Source organism: Ascaphus truei, unplaced genomic scaffold, assembly GCF_040206685.1.
Source record: "Ascaphus truei isolate aAscTru1 unplaced genomic scaffold, aAscTru1.hap1 HAP1_SCAFFOLD_772, whole genome shotgun sequence".
Taxonomy (NCBI): domain Eukaryota; kingdom Metazoa; phylum Chordata; class Amphibia; order Anura; family Ascaphidae; genus Ascaphus; species Ascaphus truei.
The window spans coordinates 48961-64865 of NW_027457107.1; positions in this window are offsets into that span (position 1 = coordinate 48961).

Below are 15905 nucleotides of genomic sequence, written 5' to 3' on the forward strand. Positions count from 1 at the left end.
AGCAGCTGTTCCACCTGAGAGGATTTCCTCCCCTAGCTGCGTAGTGTTTTGGACATAGCCAGTGTGCAGCCGATAACCCCTTCCCTCACCTGCTCCGGGATATTCCAGCATTGACGGACCCAGCTTGGAGGATTTGAGTGTGTCGTCCTCCCCACTAACAGCCGCCACTTACCCCCCTGCAGCGACGGACCGGTTCAACAGGAGATTCCCAGCAGGCACCCGGATAGACGGCCAGAGACTCTGCTTACAGGGCTCCATTACACCTGTCAGTCTCTTTCACCGGGTCTGCCGCACGTTCAGCCGAGGAGGTTATTACCAGCATTCATCTCCTCCGGGGGGGGTGTGCTCCATCTGCGTGGGGACATCGCTTCCAACGGCTCCAAACAGGTGAGGTGGGGGTATTCAGGCCCGCACACACCATCGGCATACCAATTAGGACACTCATACCGTTTATTCATTCATTATTTGGTTTCTATTAAGTACTTATTTTTTATGGACTGCCTGGCATATTTGTAGCACCACCAGGGGGTTATCCCCATTTTTCTCACATTGACTGACACTTGGGTGGGTGAGTGACGGACACTTGGGTGGGTGACTGACTGACATTTGGGTGGGTGACTGACTGGCACTTGGGTGGGTGACTGACTGACACTTGGGTGGGTGACTGACTGACACTTGGTGACTGACTGACTGACGAGTGGGTGGATGACTATGAATGACTGTGGGTTGGTGTCTGTATACACACACACACACACACACACGCACACACACACACACACACACACACACCGGAGTGGGGGTGGGGGAAATCACACACTCTCTCAGATCCTCTCACTCATACGCTCACTCTCTCACTCACTTTCGGACACTCTCTAAACAAGAATGACAATCAGCTGCAAGCAGTGGCAATTTGAGATGCATGAGGGACGGTCTGACAGCTTAGATTCACACTGAGACATTTTATGGGGCACAGATCATTGGGGGGGGGGGCTGTCTGCAAAAGTTAATCACACAACATGTATTGAAGTCAAGGAGACCAATGATGCAGGGATTAGGCATCATGCCTGGTGGTGTCCCAGGGCCCTGCTGCCCTTCCCCTGTCAGGGCCCTGCACAGCCTCCTCTCATCTTACACTGCGGAGCAGGTTCCCTCCTCCGCAGCTGCTGCCCGGTGTGGGGAGGAGGAGGAGAGACGGTAGTGAGGTGTCTCTCCCTCCTCAGACTCATTCTTCTATCCCCCAAGCCTCTTATACCCCCCCATCCCCCAAGCCCCACTCCTCTTATACCCTCTCCCCCCCCGGAGCGCTGCTTACCCACACCGCCCTGGTGATACTCAGGTCCTTCATCACCTCAGGCTGCTGCTGCTGCTCTGAGCTTGGACGTGCGCCAGGGGGGGGGGGGAAATCCGAGCAGGGGGGATAAGAACAGGGGGGGGGGAAATCGGAGCAGGGGAGGCATGGAGCAGACTTACCACTTGCTAAGGGTGACCAGATTTTAAAAACGAAAATCCGGGACACATTAAAAAATTATTTATAAAACAAATTACATCACGTGATGCACCCCGTTGCCATGACAACGAGACACTGACGTCAGGCGGTGACATGTTGCCATGACAATGTGGCATCACGTGATGCCTCGGCGCCATAATACGTCCCATTGTCATGTCAACTTGATGCCGCGTGATATCATGGAGCGTCTCGTTGTTATGGCAATGTGCATTACGTGACATTGCGCAGCCATGTTGATGAAATTTGGAGGGGAGGATACAGCCACACACAGACAGTGACACACAAACACAGTGACACAGTGACCGTGACACAGACAGTGACACACACACAGAGACACACAGAGAGACAGTGACATACACACACAGTGAAAGTGAGACACACACACAGAGACAGTGAGACACACACACACAGAGAGACAGTGAGACACACAGAGACAGTGAGACACACAGACAGTGAGACACACACACAGTGACACACACACAGAAAGACAGTGACAGACAGACACACACACACACACACACACACACACACAGTGACAGTGCCGGACACACACAGTGACAGTGAAACACACACACACACACACAGTGACAGTGCCGGACACACACAGTGACAGAGACGGACACACACACACACACACACACACACACACACACACACACACACACACACACACACACACACACTGACATTGACACACACACACACAGTGACACAGTGACAGAGACAGACACACAGTGACACACACACACACACACACACACACACACACACACACACACACACACACACACAATAAGCTCACCTCTGCAAACACACACAAAAATAAGGCCCCTCCCCCTTGCGGTTGGTAAGGTGCCTGGGAGGGGGTATAAGGGGGCATGTGGGTTACCAGGGGCCCATGGATGGGATGCTGGAGCAGCATAGGTAGCCATTGCAGATGAGACTGGCAGGCCCACGGAGCCTAAAGGGAGGGACAGAGGGGCGGAGCCTAAGGAGCCCGGCATTACTGGAGGAGAGAAGGGAGGGGGGCAGTGCTGAGGGAAGGGGAGGCCCGGCATTACTGGAGGAGAGAAGGGAGGGGGGCAGTGCTGAGGGAAGGGGAGGCCCGGCATTACTGGAGGAGAGAAGGGAGGGGGGCAGTGCTGAGGGAAGGGGAGGCCTGACATTACTGGAGGAGAGAAGGGAGGGGAGCAGTGCTGAGGGAAGGGGAGGCCCGGCATTACTGGAGGAGAGAAGGGAGGGGGGCAGTGCTGAGGGAAGGGGAGGCCCGGCATTACTGGAGGAGAGAAGGGAGGGGAGCAGTGCTGAGGGAAGGGGAGGCCCGGCATTACTGGAGGAGAGAAGGGAGGGGGGCAGTGCTGAGGGAAGGGGAGGCCCGGCATTACTGGAGGAGAGAAGGGAGGGGGGCAGTGCTGAGGGAAGGGGAGGCTCGGCATTACTGGAGGAGAGAAGGGAGGGGAGCAGTGCTGAGGGAAGGGGAGGCCCGGCATTACTGGAGAAGGGAGGGGAGCAGTGCTGAGGGAAGTGGAGGCCCGGCATTACTGGAGGAGAGAAGGGAGGGGAGCAGTGCTGAGGGAAGGGGAGGCCCGGCATTACTGGAGAAGGGAGGGGAGCAGTGCTGAGGGAAGGGGAGGCCCGGCTTGCACCCTACACTTGCTCCATGTAGGAAGAGGCGGGCCAAAAAAAAAATCTTGGCAGAGTGACAGCACGGGCAGCCAATCAGTAGAGGGAGAGGTTTTTTTTGTTGTTTTTTTTTTTAACCTTTCTTGCAGGCTTGCTTCCCGGGGGCCGGACCAAATGATTTCCGGACGTTCCCCACCCCTACCTTAGATGAAAACAGAAGATCTCTTTCCACTGTTTGTTGAAATAAATCAATAGCACTATTTGTCATTATTCCAGGACAACATTTCGATCTATTGTGCAGACCTGATGGCTTTCTCCCTAGAAAAGAGATAGATGGATCAATACATTCTGTGTGTTCTTCTGACAGATCTAACATATCTTGAAAAAAGAAATGATCACGAAATGTAAGATGTTCTCCAATATCAAAACTAGGTATAGTTTCTTTAGGGTAATCAGGCACTAAATGCAAAGAGTCCTGTGAAAAAGTGCCAGATTTCATAGATTTCCCCTTAAAGAATCGCCTTAATGATAGCTTCCGGATACATTTATATAAATCCACTGTAGTGGTGAACAGATTGAATTTTTATCCGGAACAAATGTCAAACCTAGATCAAGGACTTTGTATTCAGCTTGTGTAAGTAAATATTGTGAGATTTTGATGACATTGGTATTTTCATTTGTTAGTACCTCCTCTTCTTTGGGGTATTGTCTCCTGGATTTGGATCTATTCCTTTTACTTCTTCGTTTTTTGACGTCATATAACGCTTAATAATACCTTTTTTTGACTGGAGTATGATTTCCCAGAGGTATTCATCTCATCTGCTGAGGAACCTAGAGCGTCATATTCAGAAAAGGAGACACTGTGTGTACAGTAGTGTAATCATTATCAGTTGTGTCCGAATCAACCGATTTATCACTTAGTTTTGTATAGGATTTCTTGAGAATAGATTTAGCCTGTTTCTTTGGTGTCTGTTTCCTAGGGACGTTTTTAGCATTTTTTCTTTGTTGTTGTGGTTTATGCCAAATATAAATTTGGTTACGCTCATAATCGAGCTGATCACGTTCAAACTTGTTTTGTTTGGTTTGCATTATATTTTTCTCAAATTTGTTAATATTACTGGCTAATTTGTCATCTATAGAATGGGAACAAGTCCCAACGGGGTGCTACAGAAACTCTTCTGTGGATGGTGTAGATTTATAATGTACTGAGTCAATCAAATTGTCAGGTAAGGACGGAAAATAATAATTCCTCCAAAGGTTAATGTCCCGTGGCACTATATACTGTGGTATATGTACGTTGATAATGTTCATACACGGAATATACACGGGGGATGGAGGAGGGGGGCTGGCAATCTTGCGTTGTCTTCCAGGTAGGGGGAGCGCTCAGACTCTCAAAATGATATACAGGGAAAAAAATAGAAAATACAATAGTACAGACTGTATAAAATGTACGTGTAAACAATAGTCTCTAAATAGGTCTCACTCACAATAGGTCAAAATATTACAGACGTATCAGAGATCCATCTCTCTCTGACAGGAGCCCTTTTGTATTGGAAGCCCTCTGATGATTGTGGTATTAGAGTTGCATATCTGGTGGGCTAGATCTGTCCATAAAGTACTGAGTGTACCTCCCGAGGATAGTGGAAAAGAAAGAGAGCACACAATAGTGTAGTACATAGGGGTATAATGTGGCACAAAAAACATATAAGTAATGCACTCACATTTGTACAAAATAAATGGTACGTTGGAGAGGACCGTTGGTGAGTCGTGGGGAGACGCCGGTAATCCAGTCACTAAGAGATCCTTCCGCATGCGTCACATCCGCTGACGTCACGTCCTGTGACGACTGCAGTCAGGGCGGAAGAAGCTGCCTGCCACTTCGATCTCTGCAACTAGCCAGCACCTCCTCGCACCAATTCTCCAAACACAGTGTCCTCCAACAGCTGACAATCTTCCCTGGTAGCAATTGTGAGCGTACCTAGTAACTATATACTGGAATCCCTTTCCCTCCTCCTATGTAATCCTCCTGCTCTGTGTGACTAACAAAAATTCTCAGATACACACTGGCCACTTGGAATGAACAAAGAACTATAAATGATATGAGTCAAAGACTCAGTGGATCACCCTGCATCCGTCCTGCTTGGCGTGCGTCGCTCCCAAAGTAAGAAAAAGCGAACAAAGGAGTCTGGAACAAGCACTGCAAAGAATCCGGGCTGGAGGCAGGTTCAAAATGAGCTAATTTATTCAGGCATCAAGCCTCAGGACATACAACAAAACTGGTAGGTTCCTCTGACGCGTTTCTTGCCGAAAGGCACTTTATCTTTGATAAGAAACGCATCAGAGGAACCTACCGGTTTTGTTGTATGTCCTGAGGCTTGATGCCTGAATAAATTAGCTCATTTTGAACCCACCTCCCGCCCGGATTCTTTGCAGTGCTTGTTCCAGACTCCTTCGTTTGCTAATTTATCATCTAATTCCTTGAATTGATCCACGTCAATAAAGTCCTGCAATTTGGTTTGTAATTCTTTAACTTGTTTGAAAGAAACAGGAAAAGGTGATGCATCCAAATTGGTCGAAATTCCTCAATGATATATATAAATGATACTGGATAGCAGTGGAAAGTCCATGAATAATATGGCAATTTGTCAGGTGCGGGCTAGGTGTCTAGTGGGGCCCACGTGACCAACACAAATGAAACACCATAATAGCCCCCCCTAGTAACCAATATATAATAAACAGAGGCACTGGTAAACATATACATATATGTGGGGGCGCTATGGCCCTATTACCTTAGTGCTTGCAGGACCTCCAGATATCCAGGGCGTGCAGTTCATCCAGGTAGATAGCCAGCAGGAAAAGAAGTGAAGATGTGTTGCACTGCCTCAATTTCCAGCTCCCAATAAGTCCGGAAAAAATACAAAGTGAACACTCAGCTGAATAACAGGTCAGGTTTATTGCAAGGTGGTGCAGCAAAGGGACAGCAAAGCCACACGAACGCACCTACGCGTTTCGTGCACGGGGCACTTTATCAAGGTGACAAACAAGTGTAAAACTGCATAATTTATACTCACCTGTACTGTGCCTTGCGCTTCCGGGTGTGACGTCATCGTCCCGCGTCGCAACGGGTCGCGGTGACGCAGCGTGCACAGCCATTGGCTCGGCCAGTCAGGTGGTATACTCAAGCTATCTGACTGTCTTTTTTTCACTTTTTTTTCTAAAACAAACTTTATTAACAGTAACATAGATACACAGAAGGATAAAAAACAAAATTAAAAGTACATTTCAATACTTATAAAAGCAGTAGATCTACACAGGCATGGATAATGGATAGATATATTATGTAAGGGGTGTATTATTACTTTATTATTTTGTTATTCTGTTGGGTTTACAGTTAGATGTTATATGTATCCCCCACTCAGTTCAAAGTAAACCATGCCTGTGTATGTGATACTTGGTAGTTTGTAGATCGTGAACTGAACATGATCACAATACAAGTGTAGGATATAGAATAATAGCTATAATCAGGTGCATACAAATTTGAGGTGTGATCTTAACTGATCATTATGATGGACAACATAAGGTGCTTCTATTATAAATCACTTGTATATGAATTGACCCTAAGGCAGTTGTAATCATGAGATATGTGATGGTGTTTAACCTGCTCACATGAAGAGTAGAAAAGCATGAACATGGAGTGGGAAGGCAAAACAGAAAAAATTGGTATTTAAAGGGTTAATAATAATTATAGATGATGTCCGTACTATTATTATTGAAATAATAAGAAGGTGTACGAAGATATATAAAAATGAGTGCAACAGTGTATGAATGATACAAAAAAAGTGCATCAATACATACAATTGATAAGCGGTAATAAAATAACTAATCTATATAAATTAAATCAAATATAAACATTATGTAATTAATTAAGGAAGTGACTTATATCCCAATCAATGTTCATGCCGAATGGTTCCCTTGTCCTTAGAGTGAAAATCCAATAGGATTCCCGTTTATCTAACATCTTTACTCTATCTCCTCCTCTAGGGGAGGTGGGAATATGTTCAATGCCTTGTACTGTACATCTATTGACATTACCTTGCGGACAGTTAGAGAAATGTTTTGATACAGGGTGATTCATATCCTTAATCTTAATCAATCGGAGATGCTCTAAGGTTCTAACCTTTAGTTTTCTGGTGGTCCTCCCCACGTATTGACGTCCACATCCACATGTAAGTAGATATATTATATATGTGGAGTTGCAATTAATAAAGCATGGGACGTTATACGTCAATCTAGTGATTGTAGAAGTGAACATTTTACCCTGTTTTATTGAAGCACATGCTTTGCAGTTAGTACACGTGAACATTCCTTTAGGTAATGGGGATTTATTCTCTTCTGCTGTGGTGAAGAGACTGGGTGATAGTGTATTAGCTATCGTTTTGGCCCTTTTAAATATAATATTTGGGCCTAGTGACACAAATGGTTTCAATACAGAATCAAGTGACAAAACACTCCAATGTTTCTTGAAGATGGCCTTAATGGATTGTGCTTGTTTGCTGAATGGTGTTATGAAAGATGGACTGAGATCAGATCTTGATCTTTTCACGGTTTTGTGTCTAAGCAGACTGTTTCTGTCCATCTTCCACACATCTTCCAGCAATGTATCTAAATCAGATTTCTTGTAGCCTCTCTGTAGAAAGCGAACATATAACTCTTCTGATTTAATTTTGAACTCATCATTGTTTGAACAATTGCGGCGGGTTCTGATGAATTGGCTTTTCGGTATCCCCATGAACGTGGCTTGAGGGTGACAACTATCTGGTCTTAAGAACGTGTTCCGTGAATTCGGCTTACGATAAAGTGTGGTTTGAATGGAAAGTGCAGTATCAATGTATAAACATAAATCCAAATAATAAATGTGCTGATGGTGATAACAAAAAGTGAACGAGAGATTAAACTCATTATCATTGAGTGCAGAAATAAACTCCAAAAGTGTGGTGATGTCTCCTTCCCAAATAAACAGGAGATCATCTATGTAGCGTCTATAAAATATAATGTGTTCTCTAAACTTATTTATATCTCCAACGACATGGAACGACTCCCACCACCCCATAAAGAGGTTGGCGTATGATGGGGCAAAGCTCGTGCCCATGGCTGTTCCACGTCTCTGGAGATAGTGCACCCCGTCAAAAAGGAAAAAATTGTGAGTGAGTAAAAAGTGAATGGCATCTAAGAGGAAAGTGACTTGTGCATGTGCTAATTCCGATTGATTAAGAAAGTGACGTGCTGCTGTCAAGCCATGTTCATGGGAGATAATGGTATACAATGAAGAGACGTCTAGCGTCACCCACACCATGTTTTGGTTCCATACAATGTGGTCTAGAGTGGTCAATAAATCACTGCTATCCCGAATGTACGAAGGCAATTGTTGGACAAGGGGCTGTAGGAAAAAGTCCACGTACCGTGAAACACCATCTCCCAAAGAATCAATGCTAGAGACAATTGGTCTCCCAGGAGGGGATACCAATGTCTTATGAATCTTCGGGAGATGGTGAAACACGGGCGTGGTGGGCGTGGGATTAAACAGGTAGTCCATATCATTTTCATTTAATACTTTAAGCATAGAGCCTACATCTAGTAGATATTTGAGATCTCTTTGGAAAGTAGGGGTGGGGTCAGATGGTAGTGCAGCATAGGAAGTCACATCCCCAAGTTGGCGTAAAGCCTCCCTGAGATAGTCATCCCTATGCTGCACCACCACCGCCCCTCCCTTGTCGGCTTTTTTTATCACCAGCATTTTATTTGTTTGTAAATTTTTTAATGCCTGTCTTTCATTTACAGATAAATTATCTTCATATTTATGATCATATGTATTAGTAAATGAGAATCCTTTCTGTAGGAGTCTAAGGTCTCTCTCTACTAGGGACTCAAATGTTGATAGAAACTTGCCTTTAATAAACGTAGGAAAAAATGTGGATTTTCTCCTCAACTTAACTTGTTTGAAAGCTAGATGTTTCTCTTTCATTCTGTGTTGTATGATTAAATCAATCAATTTGAAGGAACATTGGTCCAAGATCTGACTCCACTGTGCCTCAAATTCCCTGTCTTCAAATCCAAAGGTTGGTGCTTTAGTCATTCTCAACTCCCTTTTTTCCTGTTCATGCTGTCAACCAATCCTCTGCAATGTTCTTACCTGGTATTTTAATTACCCAGTTATGTCACGTGGATCCTTTAAAAATGGCGGCGGTACCGGCACCCGATGCCCCATACCAGGGCCTGTAACTCGGGAAGCAGGGGGTCCCTGAGGCTGAAATCAAAGCGGTTCAGCTCAGGAGACCCCCTGCTCCCGCACATTATTAATAAAAATTACATTAAAGCAGCTTCATTACAATAGCAGATATCTGCTACGGTATGGAATTTAAAACATTTTTTATTTGTGTTTTAATACTAGTGTAGATGTGCAGGGGGTCTCCGGAGCAGAACCGCATTGATTTCAGGTCCGGGGACCCCCTGCTTCCCGAGATACAGGCCCCGTTATGGGTTCACCCTAAAACCCATTCAAAGATTCTAGGGCTTTGAGAATTACTATCTCTGGTTCATCTGGAAACTTCTCTCAGGATATGGCTCGCATCATGGCTCTCACGAAGGGGGCAAATCCTTTTCAATGGCTCTCACTGCCTTTCAGACACTAAAGACAATCTTCTCCACAGCACCCATAGAAATAAGTTTCTAGATCGGAACTATCCCTTAGACGAACTAGAGAATACTATCTCTTTAGTTCAAGATATGGACAGGAACAAACTCCTGGAATATAAGGACAAAGGGGACAGCCAAGGGAAAAATAATATTTCCTTTATTAAACAATATAACGCTATGGCCCCCAAAATAAGGAATATTTTTGCCAAACATTGGCCTATATTGTTACAGGATGCAACTTTGTCACAGATACTAACACCACAGCCATCTATTGTTTTTAAGAAAGCTGGTAACTTTAGGAACAAACTGGCACCTAGTTACCCTTTAAACCAAGGTGAAATAAAAATGAACATCAATCAGGTTAAAAATGGGTTTAAACCATGCAGTAAATGTATAGCCTGTAAGTACAGCTGTTGTAGCACAGAATTCAAATCTAATGTCACCGCCAAAAACTAGAAAATCATGTCACATATTTCATGTAAGTCAGAGTTTGTCATTTATATGTTGCAGTGTCCTTGTGGCCTGCAATATGTGGGTCGCACTGGTCGTACGTTTCAAAGACGTATATATGAACATATCTACAACATCAAAAAGGGTTTAACATCACACAGTGTGTCCCACCACTTTTTGGTACATCATGGCAAAAATCCAAAGGGCCTTATCTGTCAACCTATTGAATTGTGTACACCCAATTGGAGAGGTGGTAATAACATTCAACACATCAATAGGAGGGAGGCCTTTTGGATCTATGAACTTAAGACTCTATCCCCATATGGGCTCAATATTGATTTTGAATTGGGCTCCTTTTTAGGTAGATGAAATGGCTCAAACAAACATTAGTTAAATGCAACCATTACTTAATGGATGACACCTTATCTATTTGACTCTGTACCAGCAGTAGCATACTAAGTGGCTTAAGCAGGTTTGTTTATCCTTTGGCCACAATTTGGCATTTTGGTATATATCAATGCCTATTATGATATTACATCTGGCCTCAATTTTGGGATATATGGTTATCAGTTGATATCTGAATGTTATTAATGTTGTTTAATGTATTGTATGTGTATTATGTTGTTAGAGACGTAGTGATTTGATATTAATGACATGCAGGCTATACAGCCTAATTGGGCAATTAATTTTTAATTGGTTAGGGTATATGTACATGTCATTCAGTGTCAGTCTTTGTAGCCCCTGAGGAAGTGGAGTAACATCCACGAAACGCATAGGGCAGGTGACACAGTCACTTTGAGCTTGGTATTGGACTTTTTGGGACACTTGGTCACATTTGAGCCCCATTGCAGCCGTTAGTTCTTGGCATACAGGACGCTTGTACTGTCCCTTTAAGGGCACGTGCACACTCGCGTGCAGGCACGCTGAGACAGCCTGTGTAACCGGAGGAGGAAGTGAGGAGAGCAGCCTCACGTGGAGGAGAGCTGTGAGCCCCACAAGCAGGCCTCCAACACTGCCACTGTTCCTGTTAACCCCTGGAGGGAGAGTCAGCACGAGAGTCACGGTGCAGCAGGAATCACATCTCTGCAAAGACATCAGCAGCAGCCGGAAGACTCTTTGTTGCATTGCCTGTATTTGCCTTGCTGCTTGTAAGTAGGGCTCTGATTTTTCACATCTGGATGACCAGCGGTGTTCTCATTTGTCCAAACCATTTTATGGCATAGTTCTTTTTATTTTATAAATAGTTTTTATAGTCACTAGGAGTCTCTATGTTATATGTGCAGCGTGTGTATTAGTGTAGACCTGTTTTAACCCTACAGTGTTGCACTATGATCTGTGTCTGTTTGTGTTTTTTCCCCTATATGGCCTGTCAAGCAAGTGTGCTGATCCCCTGAGGAGTACAGGATTATCCAATGAACTTTTGGCGCCAGGTTTTTCTTTGTTTTCACTTTCACTTTCTCTGTCAGTACTGACAGTATTACTAGGCAGCCTTTATATATATATATTTTGCAATTGTCACACTGGTGTTTTAGTCTTTAGCGCTTGTGCACATTTTTTCTTTTTCACATTCAAGGACAGGAGATACTTTGCAGGATTCATTTCCAAGCCGTCAGAGGAAATAATGTACCCCAGATGAAAATCTTCAATTGATCAGAGGCACTTTTGTAACTTGGCAAATTTATGATGGAATACTTTGTGATTGAAGGACTGAAATACCACCGTGTCATTACATAAGTCGACGGGCATGACTAGGTACTCCTAGTGCCCATCCCTGGTGTTGAAGTCCATCTTCCATTTGTCACCCTCCTATATATATGAATTGGGTTGTAGGCTCCGCGGAGGTCAAGCTTCATGAACAGTGTAGCTCTTCTAAGTCGATCAAACAATTTGTGAATCAGGGGAAGATTATACCATATTTTGAGGGTGATTTTTATCACAAGAACCATTAGTAGCCCCTCAAGGCTAGTTGAAAGAGTTTGCAGAAACGTGGCGATCATAGTCAATTGCTGGTCCTGAAGAAACATACGCTTCTCTTGATCTCCCAGTAAACAGCCTTGATATGAAATGATGCCCCTTACCTCAGCGGGGTCCACAGGACTTGGGGCTGACTCATGATTAAAAAGAATATCCAAGTCACAAGCCATGGTTGGGATCACGGTTCCAATATCAGTGCAGGGTACAGCAGCGTAGTCGGGGTTTCAAGGTCAGGGCAGGAGAGAGGCAAACAGAGTCCAAGTACAGGCAGAGGTTCAGCAAATGTTCAGGACAGGCAAATCAGAAGAAGGATAACCAACGGTGTCCAAGAGCATAAATGATCAGACATTGGCTGCATGGAAATTGCTTCCTCATAGAGGCCAGGAACAGGTGCAGCTGATAACAACCTCCATCCAGGTTTAGGGCAGAATGAAGCCACTTCGGCCATCTTGGGGGATGGTAAAATGACCTCAGATGTCTGTCATCTTGGTGGAGGCAAAAAAGGATGTGTTGGAGCTGAAGGGAAATGGCCGCGATGGCAAAACCTGACAGAACCAGGGCTAGAGTGGAACAGGAACGCATCCAGAACACCATTCCAGCACTTATTTTAGCAGCGTTCCAGCATTTCTGCAGCCACTCTGCCTCCTTTCCCTCAGCCCTACCTGGGGTACGTAGCAGAAGAGCCTGTCAGTGACCTACCGACAGCAGAGGGAGCCTGCCCTGGCAGTCTAAGCCTGCAAGTAAGGCCCAGGCAGAAGTTGGGGCCAATTTCTGGTATCGGCTGCCTGGGCACTGGAAAGCTCCGCACCTGGGGAACGTTGGCGCGGAGCTTCCCAGACTGTGCCCAGGCGGTGATGGAGGAGGGCCCACTCAGGCAGGCGATGCAGGGAGTTGCGCCTGACTTCCGGCTGGGCCCAGCTTGCAGGGTTAGACTGCCGGCCGTGCCCCTACTGCATCCGGGTAGGTCACTGACAAGCTGCGTACCTATGTTACCGAAGTAGGGCCTGGGGAAAGGAGACAGAGTGGCTGTTGAACTGTTGGAAAGCTGCTCCAGCTGCTAAAATAAGTGCCAGAATGATGTTCCTTCTCCAATCTAGCCCTGGTTCTTCCTAACATCGTATGTGCACTAAAAGCCATTGAGGTTAGCACAGGAATTTAACCTGACGTTAATTAATGTCTTACCTAAAGGTGGCTTCAGAGAGAGAGAGACTTGAGCAAGTCCCTTTATCTCCCTGTGCCTCAGGCAGCAACATTTGATTGTAAGGTTTTCACTACAGGTACTCGTGTCTGTAAAATTCTGTGGTGGGATAGGAGGATTATTGGTGAAAATTCTCTAGCCAACACCATGTCCTCAGTTGTCTACCCTCAAAAAATGCAAACAAATTCATGGTTATACTGTGAAAATATCAGCCATTAACCTCTGCATTGAGGGTCTATTTGAGGGATGTTGGGGGATCTATATGAGGGGTGTCGTGGGGTCTAATCAAGAGGTTAATTCCTGATCAATCACAGCTCTAGAACCCCTGATTACCAACATATTACTTACTGTATCTCTGTATCCTCTTCGGGATCCACGAGTTCGAAGTCGCCAACTGGGGTTGATGGCGTTTCCACGGGCTGCATAAGAAACGTGGGTCCTGTGAGCCACGACGTATTCTGCAGTTACGCTGCGGGTACTGATCTTGTGGCATGGTCTGCAGGATTTTGGTCTGTGGGCACATGGTGCCATTGTTCTGATCGGGTTGACTTCCTGATTCTTTCTACGCAGTTGGCCACGTATACGTAGAATCTTCTTTTCTTGTTACATATGTAACCTAGTACCACCTTGCTATCTGTGTAGAATTTGACAGCATCTGGTTTGCAGTCCACCCCGTTTTCGATGAGTTCTGCCAGTTCTACCGCTAACACTGTACCACATAGCTCTAGTCTGGGTATGGTGTGGTCGGGTTGTGGCGCCAGCTTAGCCTTGCCAAGGATGAACCTGATATGGTAACTTCCACCCACGTCCGTGGTTTTTAGGTAGGTCACCGCTGCTACTGTATGGCCTTTGTGGAGGCATCTGAGAACACGCAAAGCTCTTTGCTGTGTGCAGCGGTGAGAGATATGGGCGAGTAGGGGCGTGGGATCTGAAGTTGCTCAAGGGTAGACGGACGTTCACAGAGGTACACACTTGGAGTCGTTTATAATGTGAAATTATAATAAGGCTTTATTGTGCCTTTTCCTTTTCATCAGGAAAGTATCCAAACACAGGGGAGGGGGGGGAACAAAGCTTCTATCCACCTGGGAGTATTTCTAGTGAACTCCTATGCAATTAATTCACATCTCCGTTAGTTAAGCAATTCTCCCCACCCCAAACACATAGCATGCAATAAGCAGATATAAGCAGTCTTTTAAGAATGAAAGTCTTATCTGTTCCTTGTGGTTTGGAGGAAAAAATCTTCACTGTCCCTGCTTCAGCTCCCTTGTCTCCAGGGTTGGTCAGCATACAGGTTTAGAAGTTTTCCCTGTTTCTTGAAAGCAGCTCTGCTATCTTTTTGGCAGAGCTCAAGACAAGTGTGTCTCCAAGTTCAGCTCAGGTGTCAGCTAAAGAGTCCTCACTTCCGGTTTCAAAAGACAGGCTTTCTAAGCCATCTAATCAGGCAGGCAGGTGGTGTTTTGTTAATTGACTAAGAGCAGTTAACCACCACACTGCTGGATTAGAGGCACATTACCTGAACAGGGATAAGTCCCCTGTTACAGTCTTCAAGGAATACTTCCACGTTTCCCACTCTTTCCGTTTTTCTGGAGGTAGTGGGGTGTCCCAGTCCTGCTTCTCGAAGGACATTTCTCTGAGAAGAGACTTCCCTTGTATAGTGACAGGAGCTACGAATCCTAGCAGATCGTAAAGACTGTTAACAGTGGATAGGATTCCGCGTCGTGTGCAGGGTTTTTCCTCGATGGCTACCTGGAACGTAAATGTGTCTGTTTTAAGATTCCAGCTTATCCCCTGGCTCAGCTGTATGGGAGGCGTGTCGGTCCCCAGATCCAAATTTTGAGATCATTTGCGTGATCATCCGCGTGGAACGCCTTCATCACTGTGGCACTATTGGAAGCTATTTTGTGCAATCTTAGGTTGGCGTTTGCTAACATCTTTTGTGTCCTTTTGAATAGGTCTATGGCTTCTTCTTCGGTGGGGACTGATTTCAATCCGTCATCCACATAAAATTCTTTTCGACGAAGTTCCTCGCGTCTTTCCCGAACTCTGCTTCTCCGTCTTGAGCCGTTCTTCTGAGGCCGTAGGCAGCCACCACAGGTGATGGGCTGTTACCGAAGACATGTGCTTTCATGCGGTACTCCATGATTTCTTTATCTTCCATTGATGGCGCCTGTCTGTCATCGTCTTTTGTTGTCTGGAACGCTGTAAACCCTAGGTCATCTGTGTATTTGTTTGTCACAAGCGCATCTCCATATTTCTTTTTGGTCTCGAGCTTCTCATGGACCTGGAAGTGGTTCGGACAGGGTTTGAAGTGGGATGCACGACCGTTCTCCAACAAGTTTGTTCGTAGGGTGTCTACGTTGTCGGGTCCGCGTATCCTGCCTATGCATACTTCTCCCACTACCATCCATCCTAGATCGAGCCTTTGAGCGCTTGGGGCGTTGTGGTCCCCATTTCACTGTT